At 40.3% G+C, this 21,051-nt stretch overlaps 1 protein-coding gene and 1 pseudogene across 6 annotated transcripts in view; both read left to right on the top strand.

Moving 5' to 3' along the window:
• The window catches only part of LOC126765199 (electroneutral sodium bicarbonate exchanger 1), a 784,165-nt gene that overhangs the window by 213,130 nt on the left and 549,984 nt on the right, over window positions 1-21,051 (top strand). The gene's annotated exons all lie outside the window — the stretch shown is intronic.
• LOC126765623 (small nucleolar RNA U3) lies at window positions 17,117-17,319 on the top strand (annotated as a pseudogene).

Raw genomic sequence — 21,051 nt, 5'->3', positions numbered from 1 at the left:
TGGACCGTATTTTTTCAAAGATGCTGTTGATTAATACATGAGGAATGCACCGCGACCTTTGGTCTATTGTGCCTTCTCCTGGCTTACATAGACTCACCTAGCCCCAGCGCATTGATGAAGTTCAATAGACTACTGGGCGCTAGTGAGGCTATGCGATCCCTATCCGGAAACATTGATCCTAGGGCCTTAGCCCTGCGTCTGCAGACTGCTGTGCAGTCAATCAGCAGGTGCTCCGGGGTTTCAGGCTCCATGTCGCAGAACCGGCAGTTAACGCAAGAGGATAGGCCCATGTTGTACATGTGCCTATTCAATTTACAGTGGCCGGTGTACCATGCGACCAGTAGCCTGAGTTTGTTCCTCGGGAGGTTTATTATAACCTTGAACCTGTTCAGATTGTATCTTCCTATTAGCAACTTTGCATGTCTCATACCACGCGTTTGCCGCCAATGCTCCTCTCTGCCCACTCCTTCCTCCTTGCGAAGTAACTCCTTTATGGTATGTGGACCTACCCCAATAAAAGGTTCTGGTCCCACCATCTTGGTGGAGGCTGCGGAGCGGGCTAGCTCATCCGCCAGTTCATTACCGGCTATACCTCTGTGACCAGGCACCCAGATTAGGTGTACCTGGTTACGTTCTGCAAGGCTGTTCAGCCTTTCCCTGCACTCCTGCACTAATAGCGATTTGATTTCGTAAGAAGAGATCGCTTTTAGCGCCGCTTGACTATCGCTGAGAATGGCTATTCTCTCATTGCGATAGTTGCGATGGAGGTTTATTTCTATACACCGACTTATGGCAAAGACTTCTGCCTGGAAAATGCTTGGGAACCCTCCCATGGGTATCGAGAGCCTAGTGCGTGGACCCGCAATTCCCGCACCGATTCCATCTGACATTTTCGAGCCGTCGGTGTACCACCTCAGCGTACTATTCCCCAGCAACAGTTCGAGATTGGAATCATTCCACTCGTCTTTGCTGCCGAGGGTGACCTTGAACTTCTTCTTGAAGTTAACTGTTTTCGTAGTGCCGTCCCTCGGGAGGAGGGCTGATGGTACATCGCCGCTTATCTTTTCCATCCTCTGGGACGAGATCACCTTACCTTTGCCCCACCCCTCTGCCGTTATTTGCAGAATTGTGTGCTTGGCTACCTGACCAATAACCAAATGAAGCGGAGTAAGCTCCATCAGAACCTCCAGTGCTGCCGTTGGACAAGTGCGCATTGCGCCCGTCATGCAGACACAGGCTAGCCGCTGCAGCTTCGATAGCTTGATCATAACCGAAGTTTGCGACGCTATTGAGGCCCAGGCCACCGCCCCGTAAGTGATTATTGGTCGCACTATCATGGTGTACAACCATCTTAGGATTCTTGGCTTGCAGCCCCAGGACTTGCCCGCCAGCCGGTTGCACACCATTAAAGCTTTTGTCGCCTTGACCAGGGTCAGGTTCACATGCTGCTTCCACCGCAAGGTAGAGTCTAGCATCAAACCTAGGTATTTGACACTGCTGGTCATTCCTATCTCCATGCCCCCAAGTGTGAGATTCCTGAGACCGGGTAAGGACCTACGTCTCGTAAACGGGACTACGGTCGTCTTGGAGGGATTGATGTTTAATTCAACCTCCTTACACCACATCTTCGCCAGGTTTAAACCTCTTTGTATTAGGTCACAGAGAGTGTCCTCGTATTTGCCTCTTGCTATAATTACAATGTCGTCCGCATACCCTTGGCAGCGGATCCCATTGTTAGTTAGCAGTACTAATAGGTCGTCTACGACCAGACTCCATAGCAGGGGTGATAACACACCTCCCTGTGGGCAGCCTCTTGTTGTGCCAAGACGAATCCTCTTATCACCTACTGTGGTCTCAGCAACTCTGGTACGCAATACAGCTTCAATCCATCTGCGCACCGGTGCTGCCACATTCCTTTTCTCCAGTGCCTTGGCTACACTTTTATGAGACGTGTTGTCAAAGGCACCTTCGATATCCAAGAACGCGCAAAGCATCACCTCACCATGCTCCAGTGAACTCTCTATTTCAGAGGTCATCTGGTACAGAGCAGTGTTGGTGGATCTACCCGCTCTGTAGGCATGCTGAGCCGCATGCAGTGGTGCTCTCTTTAGCACTGTCGACCTTATTTCATGGTCCACGATCTTCTCCATGGTTTTTAGTAGGAAGGCCGTTAGACTGATTGGCCTGAAGGATTTCGCCAATGAGTAGTCCTTCCTACCCACCTTGGGTATGAAGATCACCTTCGATGTCCTCCATACTTCAGGGATGTACGACATTGCGAGGCTTTCCCTCAGCAGCCGAATCAGGTGGGGCAGTAAATACTGCTCCCCCTGTTGCAACAGCGCTGGAAAAATACCATCCACTCCCGGAGACTTGAATCTCTCAAACGAGGCCATTGCCCACCGGATCGAGTCCGCCGTAAAAAGCTGTTTTGCGATACTCCAATCCTCGCGGGATGGCCTGTGTTCGATCACAGGTAGACACTGGTCCACCTGAACCGTCTCCGGGAAGTGCGCCCGCAGAAGCTCCGTCGCTCTGTCCTCTGCGCTTGTCGTGAATGTCCCATCTCCTCTTTTTATTGCAACTACTGCGTCGTTTGTGCCTCTGGCCAGAGCTTTGTGCAGCCGGGCCGCCTCCGGCGTTGAGCTAACGTTCTCGCAGAAACTCCTGAAGCTAGCCTGCTTTGCAGACCTGATCTCCTTATTGTATAATGTGAGATAGCTCCTATATTCTTCCCAGACCCCCGTACGTTTCGCTTTGTTGAATAGGCTGCGTACTTTTTTCCGGAGGTCTGATAGTTTCCTTGACCACCAGGGACTATTTCGCCTGTCAGTGGTCACTTTAAGGGGGCAGCTGCCATGATAAGCGTTAATGACAGACTCGTTTAGCTTAGGTAGCCTAATCTCTAAGCCTGGGCCTGACACGCTGCTATCAGTCTGCCCCCCCCTGCACAATTCCACACTTAGTATATCCCTGAAGGCATCCCAGTTCGCCTTCCGAGGGTTGCGTCTGGGGGGAAGTTTTCTGACCTCTACCCTTAGCGTGAACCTTAAAATTCTGTGGTCTGACATGGAGGGCTCCGTAGAGACCCTCCATTGCGAGACCAACCCATTTGCAGGCTCATTGCTCAAGGTGAGGTCCAGTACCTCCCTCCTGTTTATAGTAATGAAAGTGGGTTCACACCCCACATTTTCTATGACTAAGTTGCTTCCTATTATAAATTCTAAAAGGGACTCACCTCTTGAGTTGCAGTTCGTACTGCCCCATTCCACATGGTGGGCGTTTGCATCGCACCCAATTATTAGGGGAAGCCTGTGTCTTCTGCAATGCTCCACCAGCCTTTCCACCATTTCCGGGGGTGCCGTGGGTACCTCCCCTGGGAAGTAGGCTGAAGCCAGGACGAAGTCCTTGCCTTCGAAGTCCCTGGCTTGCACCGCCACCAGATCCTGCGTCAGGAACTCTGAAATACAAAAGACTTCAATATTATTCCTGACAACTATGCATGTTCTGGGTCTATCGCTAGAGAGATCCCAGATTACCTTATTTGACTCCGTTTTGAGGCCTTTAACCTCTCCTCTATGGACCCAAGGCTCTTGGATCAGCAGTATGCCCAGCTTCTCCACTGTGAACCTGTTCACTATGACAGCCGAGGCTGCCGCCGCGTGGTGCAGGTTCACCTGGGCAATTTCCGTGTTGACGGCCATTATAGTATTGGTTCGAGGAAGGGTATAACCTCTTCCCCGCCGTTAATCACGCTGCCGTCCGGTGGGTCTCCTAACCCTTCAAGGAGTTCCTGCGTGGAGGGTAGCTCTGCTCCCTGACCGCCGGAACTGGCATCCGGGACGTCGATGGACGCTGCTGGCATTGCCTGTCCAGTCCGGCTTCCACTATGCTGGGACGCCACCTCGTCGACCTGCATTGCTGCTGCATCCGGGGGTTCCACAGTCTCTGCCTGTTTTTCGACACCCCCGCTTTTTTCCGTTTCAGCCATCTCTGCTTCCTTGCTGCCAGTGGTTGCAGACTTGTGGGGCCGCATGACCACCGTGCTAAACCTGTAAAACAGGCGGAAGCTCGCTGCCCGAACGTACTTGTACGATTCGTCATCGATATACAGGTTCAGTCTCCAACCTATCATATCGCCTACTTTTTCCACCTTGCTGCTAACGATGCGCCAGGACGATATACTGAGGCCCAGGTTCTGGTTTTCACCAGACCTAAGGCGAACTCATAGGGTTTGTCCCCGCATCGAGGGAGGAACATAGTCATGCTGTGCATGATTGGCACATCTTCCGCCCTCTTCACGCAGAGGACAGGACCCTTCCAGTCCCCTAGCTTTGGAGCGAACTCCCGCAGCCAGTTTGCGGACCTCTCGTTGTTGCAGTCCACCTGTATCATCCCACCTTTAAAATCTACTCCCAGGAAGGATGCCGCGTATTCAGCTCCCCTGAACACCTCTTCCATAAGGAGGTCCTGGAGCGCGGTAAGCTCCTCCGGTGTTAGCACCTCAGCCGGGTAGGTTTGAGGCAGTACAGCCATGCGGATGCCTTTGACAGCATCCGCATATCTGCGCCGCCCCTCCTCCACCCGGTGGGGTGCCAGTTCGGAAGTTGGCTTCCGGCTGCCTGTGTGTTGCTACCCCTCTGTCTTTTGGAGTTGGGGGGCTCCTGCGGCGTGATTTGGCCGCTCTTACGCTTTGCAGCTTGAGCGTACGTGACCGAGGGCACTGCCCTACCACCGCCACGCCCTGCTGACCGTGCAGCACTGTCCGGGCCACTATTGCTGGCTCTGCCGTCTTGCGCGCGAGCTGTCGCGGTCCTGCCACGCACCTTACTTGGGGATGCGTTGCTCCCTTTGCTCCTGCTCTTTGCCATAGCCTCCGCTTCCTCGGGGGTCCTTCCTTCTCGGAGGTAGCGCAGGTACCATTTCATACTGGCACCACTCAAACCTTTCCTGTGCGGGTCGTCACATCCGCCAGGTTTGCCAGCTTCTGGAAGAGGGCGTTGCCCACCTCTTCTGCGCCATCTCCTCCGTCCACTACGAGCGCCGTCGGGCTCTGCCCGATGTGACTCACACGAGTCCGACCCGCTCCGAAGATGCTGTTGGACGCAACGTTACGGTGAATGGCGATCGCTATCGTTCGATGCTAACAAACTTTTTGTTGCCAAAAATGGAAGAACTGAACTTGGTTGACATGTGGTTTCAACAAGATGGCGCTACATGCCACACAGCTCGCGATTCTATGGCCATTTTGAGGGAAAACTTCGGAGAACAATTCATCTCAAGAAATGGACCCGTAAGTTGAAATGCTCGAAAAAGTTGCCCAAAATTGGACTTTCCGAATGGACCACCTAAGACGCAGCCGCGGTCAACATTTAAATGAAATTATCTTCAAAAAGTAAATGTCATGAACCAATCTAACGTTTCAAATAAAGAACCGATGAGATTTTGCAAATTTTATGCGTTTTTTTAAAAAAAAGTTATCAAGCTCTTAAAAAATCACCCGATATAATTCTAAAGCTGGAGATCGTGACTTAAGTTGCTCGAAAGAAATCGCCTGCTCTTCCTCTTACTTGAAATGTTGATCTTTTCTCAGAAGATGTGATAATGACTAGCGCATAGTTTTGAATAAACCTCCGAAAGTAGGGTGTTAACCCTAAAAACTGCTGAATGGCTTTCTTGTCTCTAGGTGGCTTTCTTCGACAGGAACATGCAAAAATTCGTTATTCAAATCTAATGTGGTAAAAATTTTATTCTTTTTGGCTCATATTGAGCAATCAGATTCTACACTTCTAACATTTTTCTCTTATCGAGATGTGACAAATCATCTTCCATAGAAACGTGTCGTTCTTCGCGCTAACTATTAAATCGACTTGACCGAAAATTGAACGTCTTATAAATGCCGGCTATTGAAGATCGCTTTGTTGACAATATGAAACATGGCATTTATCTCAATATCATCTACTTTAGATCTGGTTTCGAAACTAACTAATGTGACCACTTCTGAGTTACCGATTCCGCTTGTTTATCTTTGTTTGGTTTAACTTTAAGATTAAGTTTTTCGACTATATCTACACTCATCAAACAAAATCAACTGCTTGTATCAACCAACGAAGGAAAAATTACGTTCCCTACCTTTACCATTTTAAACTTTAGTCCAAAATCTGCCTCTGGAGGTTTGAACATTACTTCAGTAATTGTATTTAAATTATCTCTTTCACCTTTCGTTTGAACTCTCGAACATTTGTTACGTTTATGGCCGACAACTTGTAACATCTAAATTGTTGGTTTGTGCAATTCTTTCTTATATGTGAAGTTTCGCCACATTTGAAACTTGCGCGGCTTAGAATTGAACGTTGAGTATTTTCCTTTCTATCTTCCTTGATACTGACTATGTTTTCAACTTCCACCTTTAGTTTATATTCAATTTTCTCATACATTTTTATTTGCTCTTTTAATTCCCTTTTACTCCCTGCTTGGTATAAAACCGTTTTATTCAATTTTGAATCAGGAATCCCTAGTATGAAATATTCTATTACGCTAGCTTCCTTCAGTTTTACCCGCTTCCCTATTTCCATTAAGGCATATAAAAATTCAGTAAATGTTTCGTTTTGTCTCTTTTGACGATTCCTTAAGGGCCTATGTGCCTCAGCTGATAAAAATGATATTTCGAATTCATCAATTAAAGCTTGTTTTAATGATATCCAATCACGAATACCGGTTTGCCTTCGAATAAATGCCCTAGCTGCTCCTCTGAGAAGCTGTTTTGCATAAATAAATTTACGGATTTCCGACCAGCCTACTACTGATATGTGCATTTTCTTCAAAAGATTCTGCCAATTGATTTACTTCTTGCCCGTCTGTACCGTTAAATTCTCTAAATGTAAAATGAGGAACCGTGGGCGGCTCCGGACCCTTACCCAACACACTTTCACAAAGCGGCTCCACTGATTCGACCTCACTCTCGCTTTCATCGCCATCGTTAAGAAGACCGTAGTGTGTCAGAAGTCTGTCTCGTAACTCCTTCTTGCGTCCATTTGCCGGTAGCCCCGCTTCTTTTAACATTGTCACTGTCATGTTTAATATAGTCTGAGCCTCCATTTTGAGTACTTTTTTACAATTATGCAATACAATAAATGGTATAAGTATATATGATCTTATATGATAATGTTATTTTAATAAGACTTAATAATATAAAAGTAACCTGTAATCCTCGTCGTACCAGAGAACTTAAAGCATAGAGAAGATGCAGGTTCGATGGCGAACATTTAATAGAATTGTAGTAAGGAATTCACCTCACAACCACAGAATTCACGCAGTGAAATGTTAACATTTTTAACAGTTCTCCACATACTCAAACAGAGAATAAGAAGAGAAATAAATAATATACGGGTTGTCAAAGAAGTCTTGCGGTATTTTTAATGATTTTTTTTTTTATTGAAATTGAAATGAATTTTTGATGACTCATGCCCAGCTTTTGACCGATGCTACGGCTGCTACTATGCCGGTCTCTTTCGACCAATTCAGCGATTTTATCGCAATTTTCGACGACAGACCTTCCGGAGCGTGGCACATTTTCGACCACCTCTACACCAGAATGAAAACGTTGAAACCATCGTTGTGCAGTGGAAATGGAAACTGTATCGGGTCCATAAACTACACAAAATTTATTGGCGACTTGAGATGCATTTTTGCCTTTATCGTAGTAGAACTGTAAAATATGCCATATTTTCTCTTTATTTTGCTCCATGTTTGCGACGCTATAGCTCACGAACGACTTAAAAGAAACGACAATCAATCAAACACGTGTTAGCGCGTGAAATGGGCTTTCCAATGAGGTAAAGCATGACCCGATGCGACGAATAAAACTATCACTACGCGCTTTCAGCGCTAACTAGCGAAAATACCGCTAGATTTTTTTGACAAACCATTATATGTATTTTCGGCATATGAAGACATATACTAATAAATATTTTTGTATTATGTTTCTTTTTAATGGAAATTGAATTTATCACAACAATATATAAATATATACATCGTCTATCATATTAATCTTATTATCTGCTCATATGCGTATACAGCATGTGCGCGTTCAGAAATTCAAATCATGATTTTATCACTTATCAATACATATGTATGTATATTACATGTGCGCGGATTGATCTGCATGTTCATATACATTCATTTATACTTATATGTACATATATTTCTATACACTTCCGAACAAATAATGCACAAGCATATAAACATACATATGCGTACACATGTGAATATGTCACCAACAAAAAATGTAAGCATTGTCCTACAAAAACAACAATTGTCTAAATAGCAGAAGCATCACAAGTCAATATGGCAGCCGAATTGGCGAAGCCCAAATGTAGTAAATTTTACAACAAAAACGATTTCATTCATAAACGCAGGCGCATATTCCACAAGCGACCTCTCGCTTCCTTCATAAAAACAGACGCCGTAACCTCTCCCCGAGCATGCCTTTGCCAACAAGCGTCTTTACGCGACGATGGCAAAAGCTAAAAATCATAAATTGAACATCTTCTGGTGTTTGTTCTAAGAAAGAAGTGAGAAAAGTGGCAACATAGCTGTTGTCGATTTATAATATTTGTCAATTCTAAAATATTTTTCCGTGGCCCGCAAAAATCAGCGTCGATATGTATGCAAGCTCATACAAAAACATACATATTTACGTTAGCTTGTTGGCGAAGCTGGTCGAGCAGAAAGGGAAGCGGTAACAATCGGCGATCGTTTGTTAGTTTCTTTCGGCACAGCTCGGATTTTCTACCAACAACACAATGTTGTGGCGCTTTATCGTCGCGTCAGTGTTTCGACACATTGAAGTGCTGAACACAATGAGCGCGACAAACTGCAAACGACATCTGTTAAATATTAGAAGACACACGTTCTTAGGGACACATTTATTGAGGCAGCTGCACAACTACATAACTGTGTCCATAAGAACGTGTGTATTCTAATATTGGGCAGATGTCGTTTCCAGTCTGTCGCGCTCATTGTGTTCAGCACTTCACTCTTTGACAAAGCGTGAGTTTCGGCCATGCGAAAGATGCGTGTGACACTTGTTATTATGAATGTATGTACATATGTATATCGCTCGGGTAATGCTTTCGTAAACATACAGACAAATGTGCCAAGGAAATAATATATGTATATGCCATAGAAATTCTACTGGTACAAAAGTAGATATGATAAGGGAATAATGGGAATATGCATATGTGAAGGTCATCAATTTTTTTTGAAGAAATGAAAAGAATGACCCAAGACGTGTATATACATATGAGCACATTTAAGTTCATTTGGCACATCTTCATCTTGTAATAGTCGAAATATATATAATTTATTTGAAACATTAATTTATTTAAAATTATTTTTTATCTAATTTTTCCCGAGTTTGTAAAAAAATTGAAATTTGTACCATTTTTCGAAAAAAAATGGTTCATATGATACAAAATAATCACGTTTTTTACATTCTCTGTGTGACTTTGTACATTTTTTTTCAAATCGTTTCTCTTTATTCATTCTCGCATGAATTCTGTCGTTTTACATATATTTCTGTCATTGAACGTGCTCGATTCTGCTAAATGGCAACAAGAATGGTGAGTTCCGTACTACAACTCTATCAGCTCTGTTAGCCGTCCAATCGAACATCATACAGAATTCAATTTGCACCTTCGCTATATTTATAAGTTCTCTGCTTGCACTATCCGCTGTTTCTGATGCGCTATTGCGGCGCAACTGTTTCGCTGAACTTACTTCTTGCCAACTTGTCCATAACGCTCAACCCCGCTGTTTTTTTTTTATGTTGCCGGAGGGGAATTCTTCGAAAGATACCGTCCTGTTTCGGATGGCATGTACCATTCATCCTACTTGCGCAAATGCCGCCATTTTTACCAAAGACGCCTACCTACTAAACCCTAACTCCGTCTCCTCAAGCTATTTATTTTCCTTGAGGGACCGCCGCTAGGCATTTCTTCGCAAGGATAAGCTTTAGCCGGTTGGCTCTCGTTCTACAAATTTTCCAGCTCCAAGCTGATCACCCGTCTTTCGCTCTTTCTTTGCCATTCCTTCCTTCTAAACTCTATTAGGGCTGTCCCGCTCCGTTCTCTAACAAACTTCCACACCTGCTGGGAACGTAATATGTGTGATACAATATTTTCAAGGGTTAGCCGCTCTCGTTCATCTTTATAACGGGGGCACAGAAAGAAAATGTGCCACGCGTTCTCATTCCCTGCCCTGCACGTTTCTAATCAACGTGTGTGTCCATCTACCTTTTGTTGTTTCGTGCCATCGTTTCTGCCACTGCTGCTTGTTACACTTGTGTACGTGTGTTTCCGTCGCGCTTGCACTATCCGCTGTTTCTGCTGCGCTATTGCGGCGCAACCGTTTCGCTGGATATGTTGTTTGCCAACACGAACCAACTCCAACTACCGTACCGTAACGTCGTTGATTGCTTGCTATGCTTCTGCACTTCTACCAAAACTCAGGTGCACTAAAACTGAACTTCACCTGTACCTCCAGCTTATGTATTTTATCCACCTCCAAAAACCGCCTCCAACACTTAGATTTGTCTCGCTGCTCCACTGTACTATCTACCAGAGTCTCGATCTATTGCTAAAAGCTGCTGCCTTCTAGTTTGCTTTTGCAGTGCACTATAACTGCCTGTAGAATTGGTTGAGTTGAGCCCCCAATTTGTAGGATAAACGTACGGCCAACCGACCAATATGTAGAAAACGTAGATGACTCACTAAGTCCGATTTGCTAGAAACGAATAATCAACTGATGTGCAGAAATAAAAGACTGGATCAATTTCACTTTTACAATAGAACTTGTACTTTATTAAACTTTCTCGTTAACCGTCCGCTATTCAAGCGGAGTCCGTTATTGGTTTTATTCCGTTTGAGACCCTTTTTCTTTCAGTCAGTGTTGTCGTGTGTCAAAAACGTTTAGTCCGCAAGGTCGCATTTCTTCGTCCTACATACATATATAAATATGTTAATATTCAATTTCTATGTTTATTTTACAGTTGAATATTTCATTCGATCTGCTCCATTTGAATCCATTCGGAAAGCAAACCAAATGCGTTAAATTCATTATTTAACAAGTAAGGAAGGGCTAAGTTCGGGTGTCACCGAACATTTTATACTCTCGTGTGATAAAGTGATAATCGATATTTCGTTATCCGTCATTTACATATTTTTTTATTTTGCTGTAAAATTAATTAGATTTGATCAATTTGTGTACTTTGAGTATTGAATTGTATTTTCATCATCCTGTCATCAGGGTGTTAAGAAAATATTACATACCGAATTGAAATCGGTTGAGTAGTTCATGAGATATGGTTTTTGGTCCATAAGTGGGCGACGCCACGCTCATTTTCAATTTAAAAAAAAAGGCTGGGTGCAACTTCCTTTTGACATTTCTTCCGTAAAATTTAGTGTTTTTGACGTTTTTTGTTAGTCGGTTAAAGCACTTTTAGTGATTTTCAACATAACCTTTGTATGGGAGGTGGGCGTGGTTATTATCCGATTTCTTCCAGTTTTGAACTGTATATGGAAATGTCTGAAGGAAACTACTCTATAGAGTTTGGTTGACATAGCTATAGTAGTTTCCGAGATATGTACAAAAAACTAAGTAGGGGTGGGGCCACGCCCACTCTTCCAAAAGAATTACGTCTAAACATGCCCCTCCCTAATGCGATCCTTTGTGCCAAATTTCACTTTAATATCTTTATTTATGGCTTAGTTATGACACTTTATATGTTTTCCGTTTTCGCCATTTTGTGGGCGTGGCAGTTGGCCGATTTTGCCCATCTTCGAAACTAACCTTCTAATGGTGCCAAGAAATACGTGTACCAAGTTTCATCATGATATCTCAATTTTTACCCAAGTTACAGCTTGCACGGACAGACAGACATCCGGATTTCAACTCTACTCGTCACCCTGATCACTTTGGTATATATAACCCTATATCTGACTCTTTTAGTTTTAAGACTTACAAACAACCGTTATGTGAACAAAACTATAATACTCTCCTTAGCAAGTTTGTTGCGAGAGTATAAAAAATAGAAAATTTATTATAAAAGTGGGAGATTTCATATCTGAGAAACGACAGGCAAGAGCTGGCGTACCATAGGGCAGGGGTTTAGGCCCAACTCTATACATCATATACACAGCCGATCTTTTGACAGGTAAAAATGTATTGACATCAACTTTTGCGGATGACACCGCTTTAGTAAACTGTAACAAATTCCGCATATTAGGCGTGTTTTATTTGACCAGAAAATTAAGCTATTAGCTTATTTTGTATGAGAAACTTAGCTACATAATTATGTTGGCCTGTCATAAGCTATCATAGCTTGTATATTAAACTAGAGGCTTTGCCAGTTCTTATGTTCAAATGAACAAAATAAATATATTTAAGTATATAGTAATTTAATATCCCGTTTACAAATTGAAGAATTCAAACTAACCTTGTCTCTTACATCATAGTACTTACATGTTAGTTCTATTTTAGGGTATTTTATATAAAGTATAATTATATCTCCTTTTTGGGCCATTTTAAATTTATAAATCTCCATTAAATCTGTTATGGTCATTATACCATGTTGGTAATATTTTATGTTTTTTAATTCATCAAAATGTAAAATTATTGAATTTAAAATTCCAATTTTACCAAAAGTTTTTGCACTTATTAAATTTTGCAGTTCATGTATAACATATTGATTTCGTTTTCTTTTAATTTTCCTGTTTGTGGTATCACCTTTAATATTATTTATTGTGTATTATTTTTACAAAGTCGTCATGGTCTGGTGTTCCAGCTATTCATTTCTATAATGTTCCTAGCTCGTTTATTCCTCTTTTGTGTCAAGTATCTGTTTTTTGTAATTGTCCTAACAAAGTCTCTATAAGTTCTATTTCTGGTTGTGGTTCTAAATTTTCTTTATCAAATATATAATTTTTGTTAACTTCTTCTAAGTTATTGTACCTCATTTTTCATAATTTTGATATGATATTATTATTTCTTCAAAATATGAAATCCTCTTTTACATCCTGTTTTTTATATCTGGGATTCAGCTTATTTCTTTATCCTATTATTTTTTCATAAATTATTTCTCCAAGGTGAAATGGGAAGCTTGTATTATTGCCTGAATACATTTGAACAATTTTTTCTTTTATTTTTGTTTTAAGATCAGTTAATTTTTCATCCTGACCTTCAGTATTTAACTTTTCTGAATTCTTTTCCGAATAATGATCATTATCGTTATTCATTTCTGAGCCTCTTTCACCCAGTGTCGAATAGTTATCATTCATGTTGCCGGCAAATTCATCGGCTGGCGTTGTAGAACATTATCGTTTCACAATATTATTTTTATAATTACTATTTTCATTCTGCTGGTATAAATCTTCAGCTGGCGTTTTAGGACCTTTTTGTCGCAAAAAATTTCTTTAAATAAAATATTGTTGGTAAAATCTTCGCCTGGCTTTGTAGAACTTTTTCGTTCCACAATATTTTTTTTATAATTATTTTTTTCATTATGGTGGTATAAGTCTTCAGCTGGCGTTTTAGGATCTTTTTGTCCTAAAATAAATTTTTTTAATATAATATTGCCGGTAAAATCTTCGGCTGGCGTTGTAGATTTTGTTTGTTCCACAATTTTAATATTTCTTTCATTTTTAATATTACTGATACTTTTCTCGGCTAGTTTTTTGTTAGTTAGTTTTGTTTTTAAAATAAATGTTCATACTTCTGTTTTCGTTTTCCATGTTATTCTTTACCCTATAATTAATTTTACCATTGGACACATCGATAAGTGCCTCAATCTTTTTAAGGAAATTGTATCCCAAAAGGAGATCCGATTCTAATCCCTCTAATTCATAGAAGATTTCTTCGACTCCAAATATGGTTATTATGTGGTAAAATTTGGTTTTTACGCGCTTATAAATGGCTAATTCGTTTTTATTATTGCATACCCCAGGCTTAATGTAGCCCGAGGTTGCTCCTGAATCGACTAGACCTTTTAAGTTTTTATTTAATTTGACATCATGAAGTTTGAGATATTATTTATATCATATTATTAATTCTTTGACTTTTCTCTTGCGGGCGAAAGCTATGATTACTTTCTCTATGCCGCTTTATACCATGTGCTTCCTGATTTTGACCCCTATTAACCTGAATGTTTGCATTCGTTTGTATAGGTTTTATATTTTTATTAAAATTGCTATTGCCTTGTTGTCCCCTCACATTAAAATCTCTATTATAAAGTCTGGATACAGTCTCTATTATAAAGTCTGGATATATTCATAGGAGTTGGTTTTGGGAAAATTATAATGTATGTTGCTATTTGGAGAGTTGTTCCTTTGAGAAAATCTTAAATTATTGTTCGTATAGATTGGCTTTGACTTGTTTCTTTCATACATGAAATTTTGTGCACACCGGACCCTTTGGTTATTATATACCTAGTTCCTGAGCTTTTTCTAAAGCAGCATCTAGTGGGTTTAGAGAAAATATTATGTCACTTAGTGGGGTATTTAGTCCTGTTATAAAAATTCGTAAGGCATGTTCCCTATTCTTTGTGTTTAATTCTTTTGTTAGGTTTGCGTTATTTCCGTGTGTCAAGATTGTTTTATTTAATAATAGGAATAATTTTTTGTTGACGAGGTTGTAATATTCTACAACCGACATTGCACTCTGCCTTAAGATGCTCAGTTCCTGTTCGATTATGTGTATAGGACGTTTGTCCGCATATGCAAAGTCTAAACGAGATAGAATTGCATCGACATTGAGTACTGTTCCATGGGTTGTTAATGCATCGTTTGCATTATGCGTTATTTTATTTCGAAGTATTACAGCAAAATATTTTCTACTGCCCTTCACGTGTAGGCTCATAGCATTAAGCGCTGCCTCTCATTTATATGTTATTCATCCTACCAGTAAATTCAGGTACGGATTTAACTACGTCTAACGATTCTTGACATGCTATATTATCGTCTATTGTTTGTGTTAAAAAATCGGTTGCTCTATTAGTATTCACTACTATTTCTGAGCGTAATTGCTTTACTTCAGAGATGGGCAAATGAAATGTATGGATGCATTGGTAACCGTGAGCGTAAAGTGGCTACCATGGGACAAAGAACATTTGCAGTCAGTTGATTAATGTGGTGAACACATAGAGCGCGACAAACTGCAAACTACATCTGTCAAATATTAAAATACACACGTTCTTAAGGGCAGTGTTATTTTGACAGCTGCACGACTACACGACTGCAGGCCGACAGTTGTCGTTCTCGCTAACTTCAATATCCTCCTATTTTTGCCAACGACAGTAGGACGACAGTAGAGTTGACAGTAGAATGGAAGATAGAAAGAGGAGGTAGAGTGGTGATGCCACTAATATGCAAAATGTATAATTATTCACAGCTCTAACAAACTTTACGTTATTTTTCAAATATAAGCATAAAATAGCTATATTATAGCTCTATTATATCAATTGTAACAACAATTGATAATTTAAAGCAGAAATAATTACCTATTTACTTATTTTTTGCATAAAAAATTTCATTTTGAACAAAATATTAAAATTTCATTGAAGTGAAAGGAATTAGTATGGCCACAACGAAATTGTGTACATACAAAATGGACAACTGCGTTGTTTTGTGTACATGCCGCCCATTTTGTTGTTGTTGCTTCTCAAAATGTACATGTAGTAAGATGAACAACCACGTTTTCAGTTCACTGTCGTGCTGCTGCAGTCTGTCGCGCTCTATGTGTTCACCACTTAACAAACAACAGCGAAGCAACATCGTGCGCCGCTTGATTGTTTTATGATACTATTTATGCGCGTACCTACTTATATATGTTTGTTTAAAATGAATGACGAATATTGCTTTATGATTTCCGATGCCTTTGGTAATATGTAATATGTGTGTAAAGGGGACCCGAGCATATAATTTTAGGAGGCACTATAATACCTTCCATAAATACTTTGAGAAATATGAGGGTATAGAGAGAGATAATATGTTTTTTGAAAAAAAAAATACCCTTTTGCAGAAGTATAAGGATTGGGTTTTCCAAGTTGAAAACGATGTTCAAAAAAATTATACAGGTACGGAAACCACACTAAAAAAAGATATCTCGAGCATAATTAGTTCAAGCATTGCTATGCATGGAAGACCTTTTTCAGATGGTACTTTTATGAAAGAAGTGGTTGTAAAAGTTTTACAAATACTCAGCAGCCCATTAGCGGCTTTTTTGAAAAAGTTCCTCTATCACGTAGAACTATAACACGAAATGTGGACGGAAAAGGGACGTTTGTTGAAAAAGCTATTAAAAAAAGAATTGATGACTGCCAATTTTTCTCCATATGCTTGCATGAAAGCACTGATATAAATGACATATGTGAAATGGTTGGTAAACTGGAAGGCTTCGTTGGGCAGTTGGAAAAGCATAATATTAAGGTTTATTCTTTTCATTGCATAATACACCAGCTGTCTCTTGCCTCCAAATTCCTGAGCGCGATTCCATATATGAAAACTGCAGAGAAAATAATTAACAAAATAAGAGGAGGTCATATTTCACTTACGCACCGGAAATTTAAGGAGTTCTTAAAAACTTCAAATAGTGAATACAGTGACCTAAAGATGTTCACCGATGTACGGTGGTTAAGCCGGGGTGATTGCCTGAAGAGATTATTGAAGTTATACTTCTTATACGAGTTCGGAAAAGGTTGCGATAGATTCAGGTTGCGCAACCTTGCTCAATATGAATCTAACGCAACCTTGTCTGCGAAGATGTTCGAGCAGCAAGCGAAGCGGTGACAATCGGCGATCGTTTGTTCGTTTCTTTCGGCACAGCTCGGCTTTTCTACCAAAAACACAACGTTGCCATGCTTATGCTGTTGTTGTTTTTGTAGAACAATGTTTCAATTTTTGGTTGGTGACATATTCACATGTGTGCGCATATGTATGTTTGTATGCTTGTGCATTATTGAAGTTATGCTTCTTTTTCTTTCGTTTGTCTTTCATTTCTGCGAATTCTCAACTATTTTGCGTATCTTTTGGTTGAAATACTCTGCGTTGGCCGTTGAAAAATTAAGGCTATACTTTACATGATCATTTCTGTAGTTAGTCTTCATTAACATTGTTTGGAAATCGACCCGCGATGACGAGGTATATCGTTTTATCTGACAGCGTGAGGTTTAAGAAGTTCATTTCTAATTTTGTCTGCTGGCATATTTGAAATGATGTTTCTTCGAAAATCGTTCGCTTATAACGGATAAAACGAGTTCTGAGTGGTGATTTTAATGAATAAATTCCTTTTGGTTGAAATGCTCTGAGTTGGCCATTGAAAAGTTAAGACTATACTTCTAAGGATCATTCATTCCTTTCATTTCTTCAAAGAAATTAATGACCTTTAGAAATATGCATATTTGCATTATTTCGTTGTCATTTCCATATTCGTAGCAATAGAATTTCTATGGCATAAGTAAAGTAATGGCCGCCGATTGTCAGCCCTTGCCGCTGTAGCAGCTTCGCCTACAACCATGCGTAAATATGTATGTATGTATACGTATGATCGTGAATACATATCGACGCAGATTTTTGCGAGAAGCACCAGAAAGTTGTGCAATTTCTGATTTTTGGCTTTTACCATCGTCGCGAAAAGACGACTTGTTGGCAAAGGCATGCTCGGGGAGATGTTACGGCCTCTGTTTTTATGAATGAAGCGAGATCGCTTGTAGAATTTGAGCCTGCGTTCATGAATGAAATCGTTTTTGTTGTAAATGTAATTACACTTGTTCTTCGCCAATTTTGACTTATTGCCATATTGACTTGTGAAGATCAATTTTTTGTTGGTGACATATTCATATGTGTACGCATATGTATGTTTGTATGCTTGTGCATTATTTGTTTGGCAATGTATGCAAATATATGTACATATAAGACTTATATATATTATATTACTAGCTGACCCGGCGAACTTCGCACCGCCTAATTATTGGAGGCATATTTAGTAAGTCACAAACACACGACACAATACTTTTTTAATTTTATTGAAATTTGCTGCTTTTAGATTTTTAGGAATATTAAAGAATTATAGTATAGATGCACAGCAAAGAGACGTTAACATTTCAAGTGACATTTTACCATAGACAATTTTTTTTTAGCGAATACTGACAAATATTTACACTATAACTATCAAACTACATCTGTCGTTTTTTTTTTTTTGACGATGGCCATGGTTAGGAAAAGAAGAAGAACTACATCTGTCATCGAGAAAATAAAGAATTCAAACAACTATAATATAGTTATAGTGAAGCTATATATCCCTCAACTCCTTAAAATGCATTGTCCGTTTTGTAAAAAGTGGATGGATTGTATTAAATTATTATTAAGATGCGACGAATGCTACAACATAATCGCTGTTACCTTCAGATTTTGTACCAAGTGTGGTAAGAATGTAGAACGAATAATACGCGTGAACAGGGCAAAAGTACAAAAAAATATATTAAAGCAAAAGCTGCTATCTAAACCAAAACACGTTTCTACAATGCCATCTTCATCATCTGAGGAGACATTCTGTGAATTAAATTTATCGGCCGAAGACATACAGGACATTCAAGTTATTGAAGACAGCCAAAAGCCCAACATCAAGAATGTTCTGGTAGATATTGATGTTATTGAAGGCAGCCAGCAGCTCAACATTGATAATGTTCTGATCGAATCAGATTTGTCCGAGTCGCCTAGTACTTCCACCATATTATCATGTCCTGGCGAGCCAAGTGGTTCCCAAGTAGATGGAGCCAAGTTGATGGAAATAAAGAGTTACTAATACACGTTGACATTAAGGATCCAAATGCACATATTATATACATATTAAGTCATTTATTTATATTTATACACTTCATATACAAAAATTTAAAATTTTCTTGGATGTGCTCGTTTCTGGACTGTGAACATCGTCCAACATGATAAACAAATCTTTGCTTAAATTAAATACAACACAGTTATGATCATATACAGTTAATTAATATAGTGCTTTCTGGTAGACAATATTTTTAGTTTTTTTTTGCGGTGCGTAAATAAATAAGGATGTTGGTTTTCCGACACGCGAACACGCAACGTATAATTGTCCATGTGCGAAACATGGAAACTCTAAGTTTATTCCGCAAACTTGCAACGATTGGCCTTGCGATTTATGTATGGTCATCGCAAACGCCAGACGCACGGGAAATTGCAACCTCTTAAAATCAAATGACATTAAGACATCCTCTCCTTTGTATTTTCCTTTGATTATTTTAGCTTCGATGATGTTATTCATGAGTTTCTTCACAACCAATCTCGTTCCATTGCAAAGTCGAGGTTGATTAATATTACGCAGCATGATGACAACTGACCCTACTTTTAATTTCAAATTATAAGGTGGTAGTCCAGGCAAGTCCAATGAATTTAAAAATTCTGTAGGATAGTTGACTACGTCATCCTGGCTTGTGGCCGTGTCAACTGATTTGTACGTAAACAACTCTCCTGGAAGGAAATTCTGAATGGTAGCATTGAGATCATCGACATCTTTGTTTTTTGCTACCAATATTGCTCGTTCACTTAGCCAATCGTGGTTATTATATTGTTGTTTAATGTCCGGAAAAACACGCTGAATAAGCTCCTTTTTCGATTTTGTGAAGTGACAGAAATCTGTCGGAAAAGTCATTAATTCGGTCGAGCTGTCAACTGCGACCTTACCATTGCCAATGTCCAGCAACTGCTTCGAAAACACAGTCGCAGTTTGATCTTGTTGCAAAAACACTCGCATGTTAGTAGTTAATTGTAGTGTCTTTACGTGCCGCCACAAATTTGATGATTTTAGACATGCGTTTATTTCGTCAGCAACAGTCGATCGAGGAATTACTGGAACAGTCTGACGAAAATCACCTGACAACAGTATCATAGCTCCACCAAAAATGTTTTGGTTATCACGTAAATCTTTTAACGTCCTATCTAGTGCCTCCAGCGACCTCTTGTGGGCCATTGTGCATTCGTCCCAAATTATCAATTTGCATACTTGGAGAGTCTTCGCCATAGCGCTATTTTTGGCAATGTTGTAAACTGACGTTTCGTTGATATGCATGTTTAATGGTGATTTTAAGGCTGAATGTGCAGTTCGTCCGCCTTCTTATAAAGTTGCTGCTATTCCAGATGAAGCCAACGCTAGGGCTACCTCATTTTGCGATCGGATCTTTCCTAATAGCAATGAAATTAGGAACGATTTCCCAGTACCCCCAGGAGAATCAAGAAAATAAATCTTCCCAGACCCACTGTTTACAGCTTGTGTTAAACGATCGTACGCAATCCTTTGTTCTTCGTTCAATTGCGGAACAGTTGTGCGAACTGCTTCGGTCATAGCTTGAGTATCGTACTGGAGTTCTCTTTGCAACTCATGGTTTAATGCATCTTGCATAGCACGATTGGGTGCTGTCAGGCCCAAACACGACAATACTTTATTTGCCATCAACAAACACATATCTTCTATTATGATCAATGTGTCATTGTAAATCTCTGCCGTAATTTCCAATGTAGGATTCAAAGTTTCACAACGCACGCGATGCAACACATCCTCAGACATGTCATCCCTATATTTCATCCACAAATCATTCGGATTTGAGGGGAAACATGTCAATATTATAATCGCAAACAGTGTGCGAATTTGATGCGGCGATGAAGATATCACGGAATTCTTGAGCGTATTATCCCAATGCGAATCGTTTTCAAGCAACCGTAATAATTGACACGCCTCACGGTAAGTCGCACACAGATGCCCATCAACTGCTCGCAATTGTTGAAAAGTTGTCGGACCAGGAACATTCATCGATAACAATCTAAGATAATAACATTCATCGTTATTAGGATGTACTGTATACATACGGCCTATAGCATCTGTGGCAAATACATTTTCATATCCTTCAAGTGGTGTTCCTTGTTTACGACGCTGAAAAGACTTTGATGATGCGTTCCATGTGTAGTAGCGCGGCAT

This window comes from Bactrocera neohumeralis, unplaced genomic scaffold (genome assembly GCF_024586455.1).
Source record: "Bactrocera neohumeralis isolate Rockhampton unplaced genomic scaffold, APGP_CSIRO_Bneo_wtdbg2-racon-allhic-juicebox.fasta_v2 cluster10, whole genome shotgun sequence".
NCBI classification, from domain to species: Eukaryota; Metazoa; Arthropoda; class Insecta; order Diptera; family Tephritidae; genus Bactrocera; species Bactrocera neohumeralis.
The sequence above is the reverse complement of the archived record's forward strand: the minus strand, read 5'-3'. Positions and strand labels throughout refer to the sequence as shown.